This window comes from Eulemur rufifrons, chromosome 17 (assembly GCF_041146395.1).
Source record: "Eulemur rufifrons isolate Redbay chromosome 17, OSU_ERuf_1, whole genome shotgun sequence".
Lineage (NCBI taxonomy): Eukaryota > Metazoa > Chordata > Mammalia > Primates > Lemuridae > Eulemur > Eulemur rufifrons.
Window position 1 is genome coordinate 32,240,528 of NC_090999.1, and position 14,320 is coordinate 32,254,847.

The window sequence follows — 14,320 nt, forward strand, 5'->3', positions numbered from 1 at the left end:
AATGCTCTATCTTGCCATTCACTTTTCTTCCTCTATTTCTTTTTTATTTATTCTTTCCATTTCTACTCTACCCAAGAGCATTATTTGTAAGGTACAGATAGGGATAAAAAAAATTGGCAGAATTAAATATTCCAGCCCCAGACTAAGTCACTTTCCAAAAGTGAGGCCACTAGAGATGTCATGGACACTAGGGTAGAAGGAATTGGTACTTTGCTTCCTACAGCAGCATTGTCCAATAGAACTTTCTGTGAAAATGGAAATATTATATAACTATGTTGTCTTATGCTGTCTAATGCTGTACCCAATACAGCCACATGTGGCTACTGAGCACTTAAAATGGGCTAGTACTGCTGCAGGACTGACAGTATGGTGCCTACAATTCCCCCAGTCCTTACTGGGTGGGACTTAGCAAGTAGATTGTGTCCTTGAAAGGTAACAAAACCCCTCAGGCTCTCAAATGTACAATTATCTTAAACTCTGTTTCTGCTTTTGCATTTTCATTGAGTTTGTGGCTATTAAGTTGTGTAGACTAGTGGTCCCCAACCTTTTTGGCACCAGGGACCAGTTTCATGGAAGACAATTTTTCCACAGACAGGGGTGGGGGATGGTTTGAGGATGATTCAAGTGCAATACATTTATCGTGCAGTCAAACCTCTTTGCTAAGGATCCTCTGTTTTTGCAGCCACTCCCCAGTGCTAGCATCACCACCTCAGTCCCGCCTCAGAGCATCAGGCATTAGATTCTCATAAGGAGTGTGCAACCTAGATCCCTCACATGCCCAGTTTACAGTAGGGTTCACGCTCCTTTGAGACTCTAACGCTGCTGCTGATCTGACAGTAGGCAGAGCTTATGCAGTGATGTGAGTTATGGGGAGTGACTGTAAATACAGATGAAGTTTCACTTGCTCACCCGCCCACCTCCTGCTGTACAGCCGGGTTCCTAACAGACCAGGCTCCAGTACCAGCCTGAGACCCAAGGGTTGGGGACTACAGGTGAAGACAATAACATGTGCGTGGGGAGGATAGAGTGATCTTCACATTTCACATGAACAGGACCTGAATCTCAGCATGGATAGTAACTCACCTATGTGAGAACTAGTATTATTTGCAATAGGAATGAAAACATGTAACTTTATGTTTTTTCACTGCCTTCCAGGAAGATAGTCTCATGGTGGTCTGAGCCTGGTGCACATGGATTACCTAGTAAATGTAAAAGACTTCGGGGTTTTTTTTGACACAAGAAACTATTGCTACTCATATTTCATGGACATATTTCTTATGGTTAATGGAATATCTCCTGCAAATAAGTTGACATCGTATATAAATATTTTTAAAATCTATACAGAACTGACATAAGTAAAAATTTAAGCAGCTTTTGAATTAGTACAATGGCAGTATGAAATATTGTTTCTGTGAATTAGAAAACTATCTTCCTATGATTGTTCACATGTATGAGACAAAAAACAGCAGTGAAAAAAATCCCTCTAATTTAGTTGTTCAGTTTCCTACTGTCTTGTATTAAAAGCTACCTAATAGAATTTATAGTTGGAGAAACCTTTTAGGCAGCACTCTTTGTATTTTTTATTAAGTCCAAACTCAGAGAATCTACTTAATGTCAATTTTGTACAATGGTTATACTGCACAGCATATTTTATTTTAAATCTGCAGGACATGATGATAAATTGATAATTGACCCCAAGGCATTATAAATAAAGAGGCCCTGTTTTTCATTAGTATAGTAATACCTAGTCATAGGGAAAGAAGACCAATGCTAATTTAGCCCTGAGAAGTGAGCAATCAAGAACTCATGGCTTTAAAAACACAAATTTAAAGAAAGCAAATTTCTAGCTGTGAACAGTAACAGAAAATTCAATTATAAGAACATATGATTAGAAACATGCCAAAAGCAGTTTGTGTTGTGTGCTGATAAATAGAACGTTCTTAACTGTGTTTACTTTCAAAAATGTCTAGCTGAGAAACAAACTAGATAATGTCAGATAGTACAATTCCTGGTGGTATTTTTGTTTAGGGTATCCAGATGTAATTGTCTCACTTTGACATCTTCACCCTAGGTGCAGCTTTCATAAAAGTTCATTCATGTAGAGACATGGCTTTCAACATGCTCCCCAGACTCATACTTGCATTGCCATATGTAGACTACCTGTCTTAGTTCTACTGGCTCTCTCTTGCTTTAATAAATAAACAATAGGTGTTTTGAGACTCTTGACATAAGCAAAGATACCATGGAGAATGCAAAGTCGGTAAAATGTAGTCACTGATCTTTAGATTCCAAATATAGAGAGAATGAATACATCCTAAAGATAAAATTTTATATAATAGCAGGTATGAACCAAGTGTTTTGCCCATGCAAAAAATAAATAAATAAAGAAGAGATAATATTAATTTGAGAGAACTAAAAAGACTAGCAAGGAATATGAGGTATTTAAAAATAGTCTTGAAAGATAAGCTGAATTTTAATTGATAAGATGCAGGGGAGGTTTTATGCTTTAAAGGACACTATAAGAAAGTAAAAAGACAACCCACAGAATGAGAGAAAATATTTATAAATTACATATCTAATAAGGGTTATTATCTTTACAAGAAGATATACGAATAGCCAAAAAGCACATGAAAATATGCTCATCACTTCAGTCATTTGGTAAATGCCAATCAAAACCACAAGGAGATACCATTTCACACTTACTGAAATGGCTCAAATAAAAAAATACAGACAATAAGAAATGTTGATAAAGATGTGGAGAAACTGCTGGAATGTAAAATGGTGTAGTTACTTTGGAAAAGAGTTTATCAGTTTCTTGAAAAGTTAAAAACAAAGTTAAAAAATGACCCAGCATTCCACTCTTGTATATATAACCAAGAGAACTGAAAACATATACTCACACAAAAACTTCTATATAAATGTTTATATTAGCATTATTCAAAATAGCCTCAAAGTGGAAACAACACAAATATCCATAGAATGATGAATAGATAAACAAAATGTGTTATATCCATACAGTGGAATATTTTCAGCCATGAAAAGATATGAAGTACCGATACATGCTGTAACATGGATGAATTTTAAAAACATTATGCTAAGTGAAAGAAGACAGGAGGCCGTATATCAGATGATTCTATTTATATGAACAGTCTAGAATAGGTAAACCCATAGAGACAGAAAGTAGACTTGTAGTTTCCATGGACTAGGGGAAAGGAAAAGTGAGAAGTGACTGCTAACGGGTGCTTGGTTTCTTTTTGCAGTGATAAAAATATTCTGGAATTAGTAGTGATTGTTACACAACTTTATAAATATACTAAAAACCACTTAGTTGTACACTTAAAAGGGTGAATTTTATAGTATGGGGATTATATGTATACGTCAATTTAAAAAATAGGCTGCAGGAGAGACCTCCAGGTACAGTGAGTGGACGGTCTAAGCAAAGATGGGTAAAGGTAAGAAGAAACCAGAGATGCTTGGAATAGGGCAAGTGATCTGTCGAGTGTAGTCTTGGATGGGTACACATACATGTGTGCATCTGCATATGTTTACATACATGAAGGTAAGGCTGAAACGTTGGAAAAAGGAAAGATAAATCAGTGGGGGTGTCAAAGGGTCAGCTAAGGAGTTTGGCATTTATTTGTTATCACTAAGAAAATTAATTTGGCATAGTGTTATTTTGTCTAAATTGGAAGGAGAAAAATCTGGAAGAAGCAAATCAGCTACCCACAACGAACAGCAGTTGCCCCGAAAGATAAGAAAATATCATACCTGGCGGTTGAGGTGATGTGGGGAGAAGGTCATGGGTGTGGGTTGAACGGTCAGAAATGACTGAGAGAGCAGTTTTCCTGAACCAAGAACTTTCCTCTGACCGGTAGAAAATATCTCCTGGTCTCTATCACATGTCCCAAGTAAAATGAAATCTATATTTTTCTAAAAGTACAAGAAGAGGAATTTTACTTTTTACTTCAGAAACATTATTAGACATCAATTATAATTCTCCTTGAGGTTTTGCTTATAATTTTACCAAAGCCTTTCATTTTTTACAGAAAACAAAGGGACTAATCAACAGGGCGAAAGTTTAGCCTTTCTTAGAGTCTTGTCTCTACTAAGCTGTTGTTCCTGAAATAAGTGTGAAATAAGCAAATACATGCACATTTACTACAGCAAATAGGCCGCCCAGAATCTAAGTTAAATCAGAGTTAGGAATTTAGTTAAATCTGTAAAGGAAGTAGAGGCTACAATAAATCTGGGGTAAGTGGAAAACATCTATGAACAGTAGTATCTCAAGCCACGTATTAGGTAGACAATTTCCCCTCATGATAAAAGGAAGTGTATTAATTTTATCTGCAGAAGAATTTAGAGAGCATATACACAGAACACAGCCAAGGATAGCTGATAAAAAGGCGCCTTTGCCTCCAGCTGGGATCAGGGGCAAGCCTGCACGGCAGTCTGTCCTCTGATATCGAAGGCTGTCTGCTATTAACACATATCCCAGAACTCCACTGGTCCAGAATATATTATTATTTATAATAATCTGCATACAGATTAGTGGACAATTAAGTTCTAAATTATTTCTTCATATATTTCAGAGAGGACAAAAGATAAGAACTGGAGCAGTTGGGAATGTTTCCCATGAAAGCTAAGTTTACCTTAAAGAATATATAGGTGAATTGGGATGGAGAAAGCATTTTGAGTATGTAGATTCCATGACAGGCAAAGGAAGACAATGAAGATATTTTAGCAGGAAGATGATATCAGAAAAATCAAGTTTAAAAATATTTAGCACATCAAGGAAAAAAGTCAGGGTGTTACAAGATGAACAAGAGTGGTAAGAACCCAACCTTAGTCCCAGTGAAATTCCAGGCTATGTAGTGGATGATTGGATATGGCAGATTCATGAGTGATCCCAGCAAGAGGCAAGGAGGCCCTTTTATCAATTCACAGGCAGCAAAATGGAGAGAAAGTCAAATATGACTGGAAGTTTGAGGAAATCATTAGATGTGGCTGATTTAGAAGTGTGGGATAGTTTATGGGCATCCTTGAATAGCAGAAGGAATAATTAATATGATAAAGAGAAACATTACAGATGGGGGGTGTGGAGGAAATGTTTGCCTAAGAGACAACTGCATGGTTCTCTGTCTGGTAGACTAATAAAATTTTGGCAATATTAACAAAAAAAAGAAAACTTTCCAAAAGAGATATGATATCATGTATTTATTGGTTCAACAAAGACTTGTAGATTTTCTTCTATATCCCATAGAGTTAGCCAATCATCAAGAGTGCAGTGAAAGAAACACTATCATCTCCACTGTCCAGGTGCTCAGAATCCCTGGGAGATTATCTGTTCTTGTAAACAATTGTAGTGCAATGTAAAAAGCATAAAGCCAGGAGCAAGCCAAAGTTGGTGGAGAATGAGTCAGAAAAATTGTCACAGAAAAGGATCTCTTTGAGATGGGCATTAAAAATTAATAGGAGTTCACCAAGCCAGAAATTCCAAAAAGGATTTGAAAGGTCAGAGAGCGTGTTTACAGCCATGGAGAAACCCCAAGTAGGGAGTATTCTAAGTCATGAGAGAAATTTGCTGAGGTTAGATCCAAGGATCCTAGTACCAAGGAGCTACTGGAGAGAAAGAAGATGATAGAAGATATTGAAGATGATATGGACTTCAGATTTCATTCCATAGAGCCAGTGAAGGTTGTAAAGCAGGAGAACAACAGTATTGTATTTATGTCCTATAAAGATTAATTTTGTGGTAGGATTCGAGGATGAAGGAATGAGGAGGCTGGCTAGAATCTTGCTCTGTTCCAGATGAGAGATGAAGACTTCTTCTGGGGCTGGTCGAGGACATGGAGAAAAGGAAACCAGGAGCTGTTTGAGAGGTTAAATCACCAGAAGTAAGTGATGGCATAGAGGGAGAAAGTGAGAGGGAGCAGAAGTTATCAAGGAAGACTGCAATGTTTCTCGTTTGCATGACACGAAATGGATGTGTCATTTACTAAGATATGGAACACTAGAAAAGAAGCAGATCTCGGGGGCAGATAGTAAATTCATGTTGGTGTACGTTAAAAATGACTTGCCAACAGCACTCTTCTTTGGGTTCTTTAAGAAAAAAAAAATCAGAGATGTGGAATCTCTTTCTCTTCAACTTGATTGCAAAAAAAGCAATTAGTCTACACTTTTCCTTGCATCCATGGTGGGAATGTGATTCCTTTTGTTCTTACCAGGGTTAGTAGTGCAATTTAATTGTTTTAGCGTCTTTCATCTTTTTGATTTTGATAAGGAGTATTTGGATTCCCAAACTAGCCTTACACATTTCTGTACCATGAATTGTTCTTTTGTTGTTGTTGTTGTTGTTGTTAGAATTGAGCCAGTTATTTACTGTTCTCTGTTGAAATAGCTGGTGGGTAGGAAAAGTGAGCTGAACACTTGAGACTCAGTATCTGGTTAATGTTGTCTGCTCAGTGGGTTTAACAATATGCACAGATAAACAACTCAGAAGTGTAATACTTGTATGATAGGTCCTCAGGTATTCAGAAAATAGATCTTCTCTTATGATCCAATAGCCACAATTCAAATTAAACATCTGGCTTTTTCCAATGTGCATTTCTGAATATGTGTCATTTCTTTAGAAACATATCAAGTAGTTCACTATGTGGTGAGATTTCATTCAGAAGATCCTTTTCTTAAAACCTTTATACATGACTATTTTTAAAGCATGACATTGTTTTAGGTTCAAACTCTTATTATGTAATACAAGGATGCAGTCTTTAATTTCCTACTTTCAAGATATCGATTTAAATTTACATTATCCTGTAATTGATTGAGAAGGTGGAGGGAGATAGTCCTTGGCAACGGGTACCTGAGGGGACAATGAATCAAGGGGAGATAAGTGGAGTAAGAATAAAACTATAACCTTCCAAATATAAACTTTTTCAAGTTTACCATTTCTATTGTCTCTTAGTCTAAGTCCCCAGCCTCTGTGTGTGTGTTTGTGCACAAAGAATTTAGGAAAAATAAAGAAGTGGCAAGGTTAACAGGAAAAGGTCAAAACTGGGAGTCTGAAAATCCTGATTCTGAAACCGACTGCTGAAACTGCCGCAAACTGAATGTTTGCTGTTTGGCAGTTCTCTAACCAGACAGGGTAGTGAACGGGTATTCCCAAGGCAAACCGCAGTGACGATGATGGAGATGATGACAACTGTCACTTGGATAGTTGTATAAAATATATGTTCATAGATTTTTTTTTGTAATATCTATATGTCCCTTCTGAGAAATCCAAGAGCAGAAAGAACAGGATGGCTCTCTTGGTATTGAGAGTTTTAAAATAGATTATTTTATTGGATTTTAAAATTAACTGTAAGCATTACAGACCACAATGCTTTACCAATAATCTTTAGAAAAAGAAAAAAAGAAGAAAGGAGGGAGGGAAACAAGGAAGAGAGGGAGAGAAAAGAAAAAAATAAAATAATTTTCATGAGGTTAATTTTTATTTTTTGAGTTCAGAAAGCCTGCGGATCAACTCATTAAATGGGTGATAGTGAATAGTAATTGAATTAATGTTATTGATTTGTATTAAGTATCTCTTTAGTGAGGCTATTTGCCTATATTCATTTCTATCTTGTCTCGACTAAGCTGTTGTTCCTGAAATAAGTGTGAAATAAGCAAATACACGCACATTTACTATAGCAAACAGGCCGCCCGGAATCTAATTAGACAAAACTCTGTCCATCTGCTCTGCATTATCATGGGGCCTGCTCAAATGGATGCTGTTTCATTACTAAAAGGCAGAGAAATGCAAATTGAATTGAGCTGGACTTCCTCTCAGACAGAGACCAGGGCATGAAGTCAAACCCTTGCTGTGATCTAACAAAGCACCACTGGGAAAAAGTAGGATGAGAGGGGATTTCTTTTTCTAAGGCCACATGTCTAGTACTTACTGGAGGCCATAAGGGAATGTTCATCCCATTGTTCGGTACAAGGCTACATGAGTCGCCACAATATAAACCTTGTTCACTATGCAAATTGTTGATTTTGGTACTTAGTCCCTTGTGACAGATGCCCTTTTATTAGCTGTATGTCACGGCATGTTGAATTGCATTCAACATGAGTGAGACAAAAACTAGCAGGATGGACATGGAGAGTTTATTTCACAGAATTAGTAATTTGCATTTAGTACTTAGTTATCTACAGAGCTTAATTAAAATGCATTGATAAAACTATTGTTCAAAATAGTGTCCATAGTATGCAACAATTTTCAAAACTTCTTTTTGGTTACTTTCCTACTCAGATGGTTTTAAACTAGTTTTGATAATTTATTAATAGATATAATTAATTGCTGATGTTTTCAATAAGATTTTTAAAAACCTTTGGCTTTAAAAAGTTATAGATTTAGAGCAGCTAAAAAGCTAATATATTGTATTAAAAATTCTACACTTTGATCTTGGAAATAGGTTTTGAAATGACATTTTTCTCCATATGAGGAATTTGTGCCATTTTCTTCAGTAAAAGCTATTTTCCTGCACAAATGGATGCATTTTATCCTGGATTCCATTCATGCTTATTTTTTAAAATGTTTATCTCTTTGTAGAAATGCACTCTAATAAGGATCCAGTCTTCCAAGCTTCAATAGGAGCAAAAGAATTAGGTTTTATGTTAAATTTAAAGGTTTTCCCCGTAAGTATTTTTCCTGATAAAAGGTTACACTATATTAAAAGAAAACTGCATACAACTGGCAAAATCTTAAAAACTGGAGACCTATGGTGACAGCTTCAATGTTTCTTCTTGTACTCCCAGTGACAGGTAAGCCTGAAGTAGAAGGAAAATAAGTTCTACAACCCAGGCCTTCCCTGTCTGTGCTGTATTCTCCATTCAAAGTGTTCACTCCCAGGTTGTCTCCAAAGACTCCTACCTTCTTAGCCAATAATGCCAATCCTTAGGCTCCTAGGAAAGAAGCAGATGGACAATTCTATCCTATAAGAATACTTAATGATATTTAAAGTTTTATTTTGTTACACTTCTCCTAAAAGATTATAATTCCATTTTCTACAAACTAAAGTCGTCATTTCCAAATGGGGAGGAGATAGCCTTTGGTATTGAGACAGCAGACACTTGTGTCTCATGACGCAGACCCAAATTCATGATAGACATCAATGAGTGACCATAAAAGCCCTGTCAACCTAGTACTCAGTGTACACACTGCCATCATCACCTTCTGATAAAATTAAGACTCTGCTGTCATTGTTCTGGCATCTGGAGGATCAATCATGAATCTCCCAGGGAAGTGGCTGTTTGAGCTTCACAAGGAGTAAATCCAGTGGATTGGTCTGGAAGTTGGGGAGAGGAATATCTATGGATGTTGCAGTGACTTTGCTATTTAGTTAAACTGAGTGAAGCATGCACCAAATGGTGTTCTGATCCAACAATCCCTTTTGCTTACATAGCTTCCTTAAACCCAGCCCCATTTTTTGTGAATCTCTGCATTGTGTTACCTGCAACCTGAACACCTGTGGTCAATACTGCCTTTGAATATCCCATTTGGCTGTTCCTTCCATTCATACAAAGATGGTCAGTCTGGACGCCATGGCTTTAATTTTCCCTTCAATTGCTACTCTCACTCTTATCCTTTGTTGTCGCAGGTGTATAACACCCTCTTTGCTTGCTCTAGCATCCTGTGGTTTGTGTGTGTGTATCATTGGTCATTGTCATTTGCCTTTTTTTAAATTTGTTGTTGAGTAAGTAAGCCTGTATCTAGTTACCTTACTTATTATATATGGCTCTACCCACTCATCTGATCAGATGTGTCTGCATAAGGACAAATATATATATATTGAAAGTTTCTCTGTTAACTTTGTATCCAGAACAGAGCCCACTTTCTGAGACTTTCTTGCTAACTCTGTCTACTGTTGATCAATAGTCACTCCAACAACCTATTATACATTTAACTTTTGGCCTAACAAAAAGCAATGCTTGTGGTAAATCCTAGAAATGAAGTTACATTTGTAAAGGTTTAGGTGTAAAATAATGCTGTAGATGAACATTTCAGGGGAAATTGCATCTTCCCGCTGCGCCTGACACCATAGGATGTAGTTATAGCCTATGCTCCTAGGATCAGATCTTTTCACACATAAAAAAGAGACAGTAGTGATAATTTTTTAGATAAGTTATTAGATAATACACCAATTTAACCTGATCCAACTCTTCCTAACTAATAATTAAATCTTTATACAAAAAAAAACTCATAGAGATAAAAATCATTAACAAAAAGTGATTGATTAGTAAATCAGTTTTTTTTTTTTTTTTTTGAGACAGAGTCTCACTCTGTTGCCCAGGCTAGAGTGAGTGCCGTGGCGTCAGCCTAGCTCACAGCAACCTCAAACTCCTGAGCTCAAGCGATCCTCCTGTCTCAGCCTCCCGGGTAGCTGGGACTACAGGCATGCACCACCATGCCCGGCTAATTTTTTCTATATATATTTTTAGCTGTCCATATAATTTCTTTCTATTTTTAGTAGAGATGGGGTCTCGCTCTTGCTCAGGCTGGTCTCGAACTTCTGAGCTCAAACGATCCGCCCACCTCGGCCTCCCAGAGTGCTAGGATTACAGGCGTGAGCCACCGCGCCCGGCCAGTAAATCAGTTTTAATTCTAAAACTTTTTAATTATATTGCCTTACTTTGAATTTTGTTTCTAGCATATAAATTCAATTATAGATAACATCTTTAATTCATTTTAATAAGGTTCGCACCTTTTAAATATAAAACTTTTGAATACATTGTTAGCAGATATATTGATTTATATCTGGGAAATATTTGAATAAGAATTGAGATAGGAGAAAGGATAGAAAAAATTATATTTCAGGTATGTGACTGAGAGGGAGACACACATATCTGGTGCATAATTCATTCCATCTTTTGTGAAAGAATCTACTTAAGACAAGGAAGTAAAACTCAAGTGTCTCATGGGACCAGGCATGTGATATAAATGAGTACAATCTGCTGGGTGTTGGCAAGTAGTGGAGATTGCTGAAAACTGGAGAGCCCGTGGGCTGCTATTCAGATCCACGCATTTGTAGCTATCTTCCAGTATCTCAAAAGAAGCAAGAAGGCCATATTATTATGTGAAATCCTTCATTTTTCAAAGTTCAGTTCAAATGTTTTAAAACCCTATGAGCCCCCCCATGTCTGTAGTCTGTGTTGTAACCTGTGGGCTGCCAGTTTACAATCTCAGACATAAGCTTATTAAACTTATTTCTTGTCTACTCAAACTATAACTTTTGTGCGAGAAAAATCTGCCTCCAAAAAAGGATTAGTATATGTTAATTTAGGTCTCATCAAGGGTGATATATAATAGAGACTCAAATTATATTTGTTGAATGAATGCTGAGAATTGCCTATTAAAATATAATCACACCTTCCTCTTTACATTCTTAGGGTATACCCGGCTAATATCGCTGATTATTAAAATGGGATTGCAGACATACCCATTTGACAAACCATACTGAAACTAGAGTATGTTTGATTATTAAAAATAAGCAGAAATTAAATTTTCTTAGTACATTTGTGGTTAGAAATTCTTAACTTCGTGGTATATTTTTATCAAATTTTAATGGTGATTAAATGTTCTAAGATCAGCAATTTTTACTTTGTTTACATTTTCCTTCTTATATAAATAAACCAGTTTGTCTGTTTATTTTCTGCCAGGAGTTCTTTTGTTAGACAGAGTTGAATTAATGCCTAGGAACACATGGTACAGTACAGGAAATCGAGACAGTTTAGAGCAATATTACAAAATCTGCTTTAGGGCCTGTAGTGTTCCCCAAGGCATTGATCCTTGCTTACAATAGTTTCCTTGAACGGTTTTCAACTTATTTTGAAAGAAGTGTTCACATTTGTATTTATTATCAAGAGATTATTTAAATATTCAGGTGTAATGTATTATGAAATTTTTTTTTATTGTTATTCATTTTGTATTTTGAAGGGAAAGAATTTATGTAATGGTTATCAGTGTTAAATTTGTTGTAAAATTATAAATTGGAAAGAATTGATTAAATGTCAAGTTTTTGGTTTGTATTTGTGATGTATGATTTTAATGTCTGTGTGAATTTGATTGGTTCTCTTTTCAGAAGCCTGAACACAGAATGGGCTGACACCATTCTCCAGTGATTGACTAGTCACCACAAACACCTATGTATCACCATGTAAAAACAGTACAGGCACAATCAAAACCTGCCGGCAATCTCAAACAGATCTTTACAGACATGGTTATAAGAGCTTGTCCCTGAAGTGAGATACCTTGTTGCATCTTCTGTGAAGCTGGATAGAGGCTGAATCTGGACTTTAGGAGCTCATTGGGTGTTGAGTGAGTTCACGGTCACAGAGAGAACACTTGAGAAATAGTTCCCTCTTCCCACGTAGCTGGGGTACTTTGGCAGTGTGTGGATTACGACAACTAAGCTTGGAGGGTGCTATTGCCACTGCACTCGTGACTGCCATTCACACATTTGCTATAAAGCCATATTTTATGGTGGAAGCCTTAACCACCACCTGAAACTACTTCTACAGGCTATTCCATCAGCCAGTTGTATCACTTTATATTTGTTCATATGATGAAATTTTGATCAGTACGTACAAGTTGTGGTAAAACCACTTTAGCTCTTTAAAGGTGTCCATGAAATGAGAATTGTACTGCCTATTTGACTGAGTTGGTTGTGAATAGGAAATGTGATGCTCTGTGTAGAATACCACCAAAATGTCTAGAAAATCTAGGTGATCAATAAATGCTTATTTCTCTACCTCACCTCCACTATGGCCCCTTCTTTCCACCTTTCTATTCTAATGTGCCTCTTATTTGGGCCATTTATGGTCAGTATTTATAAGATGTATTACTTGGTGAATTTCAAATTTCTTAAGCTATTTTCTAATTGCCTGAAGTGTGTCATCTTAAGAAAGGTTATAAAGATGTTTTTATTTTATATAAATAAATATTCTTATGTAAGTCCTATATCCCAAATACCCCTGGGCCATTGAAACCATCCAGATCATACATAGTTCTCTAAATATCACATAAACTTTGACAACTTGTGCTATGATCATTCTGTTTATATTTCTTGGTACCCATTAATTGCTCTATTGCTTTGGTATCCAAGGAATTTGAAAATATCCTATACTGAATATTTATAGTACGTTCAAGTCACTTGTATTCTCTGATAAATAATGACATTTTTCAGAATAGGGTCATGTGTTTTCAACTTTGTATCTCTGTTGCTTAACATAGAGCCTGGCCTTTATTAGGAATGTAATAAACAATTATTGACTAAATGAGCAAATTAGAACATTAACTATTAGCCAAATATAGAAATAAGTGAAAGCTGTGAAGCTGTACTCCAACAAAGTAGGCTTAAGCCTTTGATTAATGTCCTGATGAATGAAGGATGGAATTTAAATGCTCAACACACACCAAGGGCGTGTACTCAGGATATTGTGCAATTTCCAAGGTACTAAATTCAACTTCTTTCTTTTACTCTCAATCAAGAAACATACCATATTGCAGGTGAGTGAGAGTTATGATATTTAGAAATTACCATGATTTTATTTTTAAAAATAAGAAAATCATTTACAAAATTTTCTGTGAGTCTTTCAGAGGCATGATTCTAAAAGGAAATGATTATAAATTTTCTCTTCAATGGTTAAATGTACTATTTTTTAATTAAAAATATCATTTTTGTTTAAATGCAAGTGAGAGTGAGATTATATTTCATAAAAGTGATTAGGCCCTTGACTTTGCCAGTAATGTTATATTTCATTCTTGGAAATTCATCATGAATATTACCATATCTGACAAGTCCTGCAATAGTGATATAGCTTGGTGGATGTCTAACAAGCCTGTTTATTAGCTATGAACCAATTATATTCATCTCTTATCTAACCTAGTTCTGAAGTTTAAATTAGCTATATGTTCAGTTAAAACCTTTAATTTTCTAATATTGATCTGGAATACAATGTGCTAGAAGATTCTCTACTGAGATTATAAGAGTAGTCCAGCTTTACCCAGAGAAGAAAGGGAATGAGGGAGCAGTTACCTGTTCCATATTAGGAGTTTAGTGGCCAGGTATATATTTCCAGAATATATTTTATCTGTATTTCTTTCCTGTCCTAGAAAGGGAGAATTAAGCAGAATATATGGTTTAATATGATATTAAATATTATCAAATAATAAATAATTATAATCTATTCTATGCTACTAAGCTTAATTCTTTTTTATGGTATTAGTCAGGATAGGTTAAGTTATATTAACCTATCAAAGAAATCCAAAGTCTCGGTGGCCTAA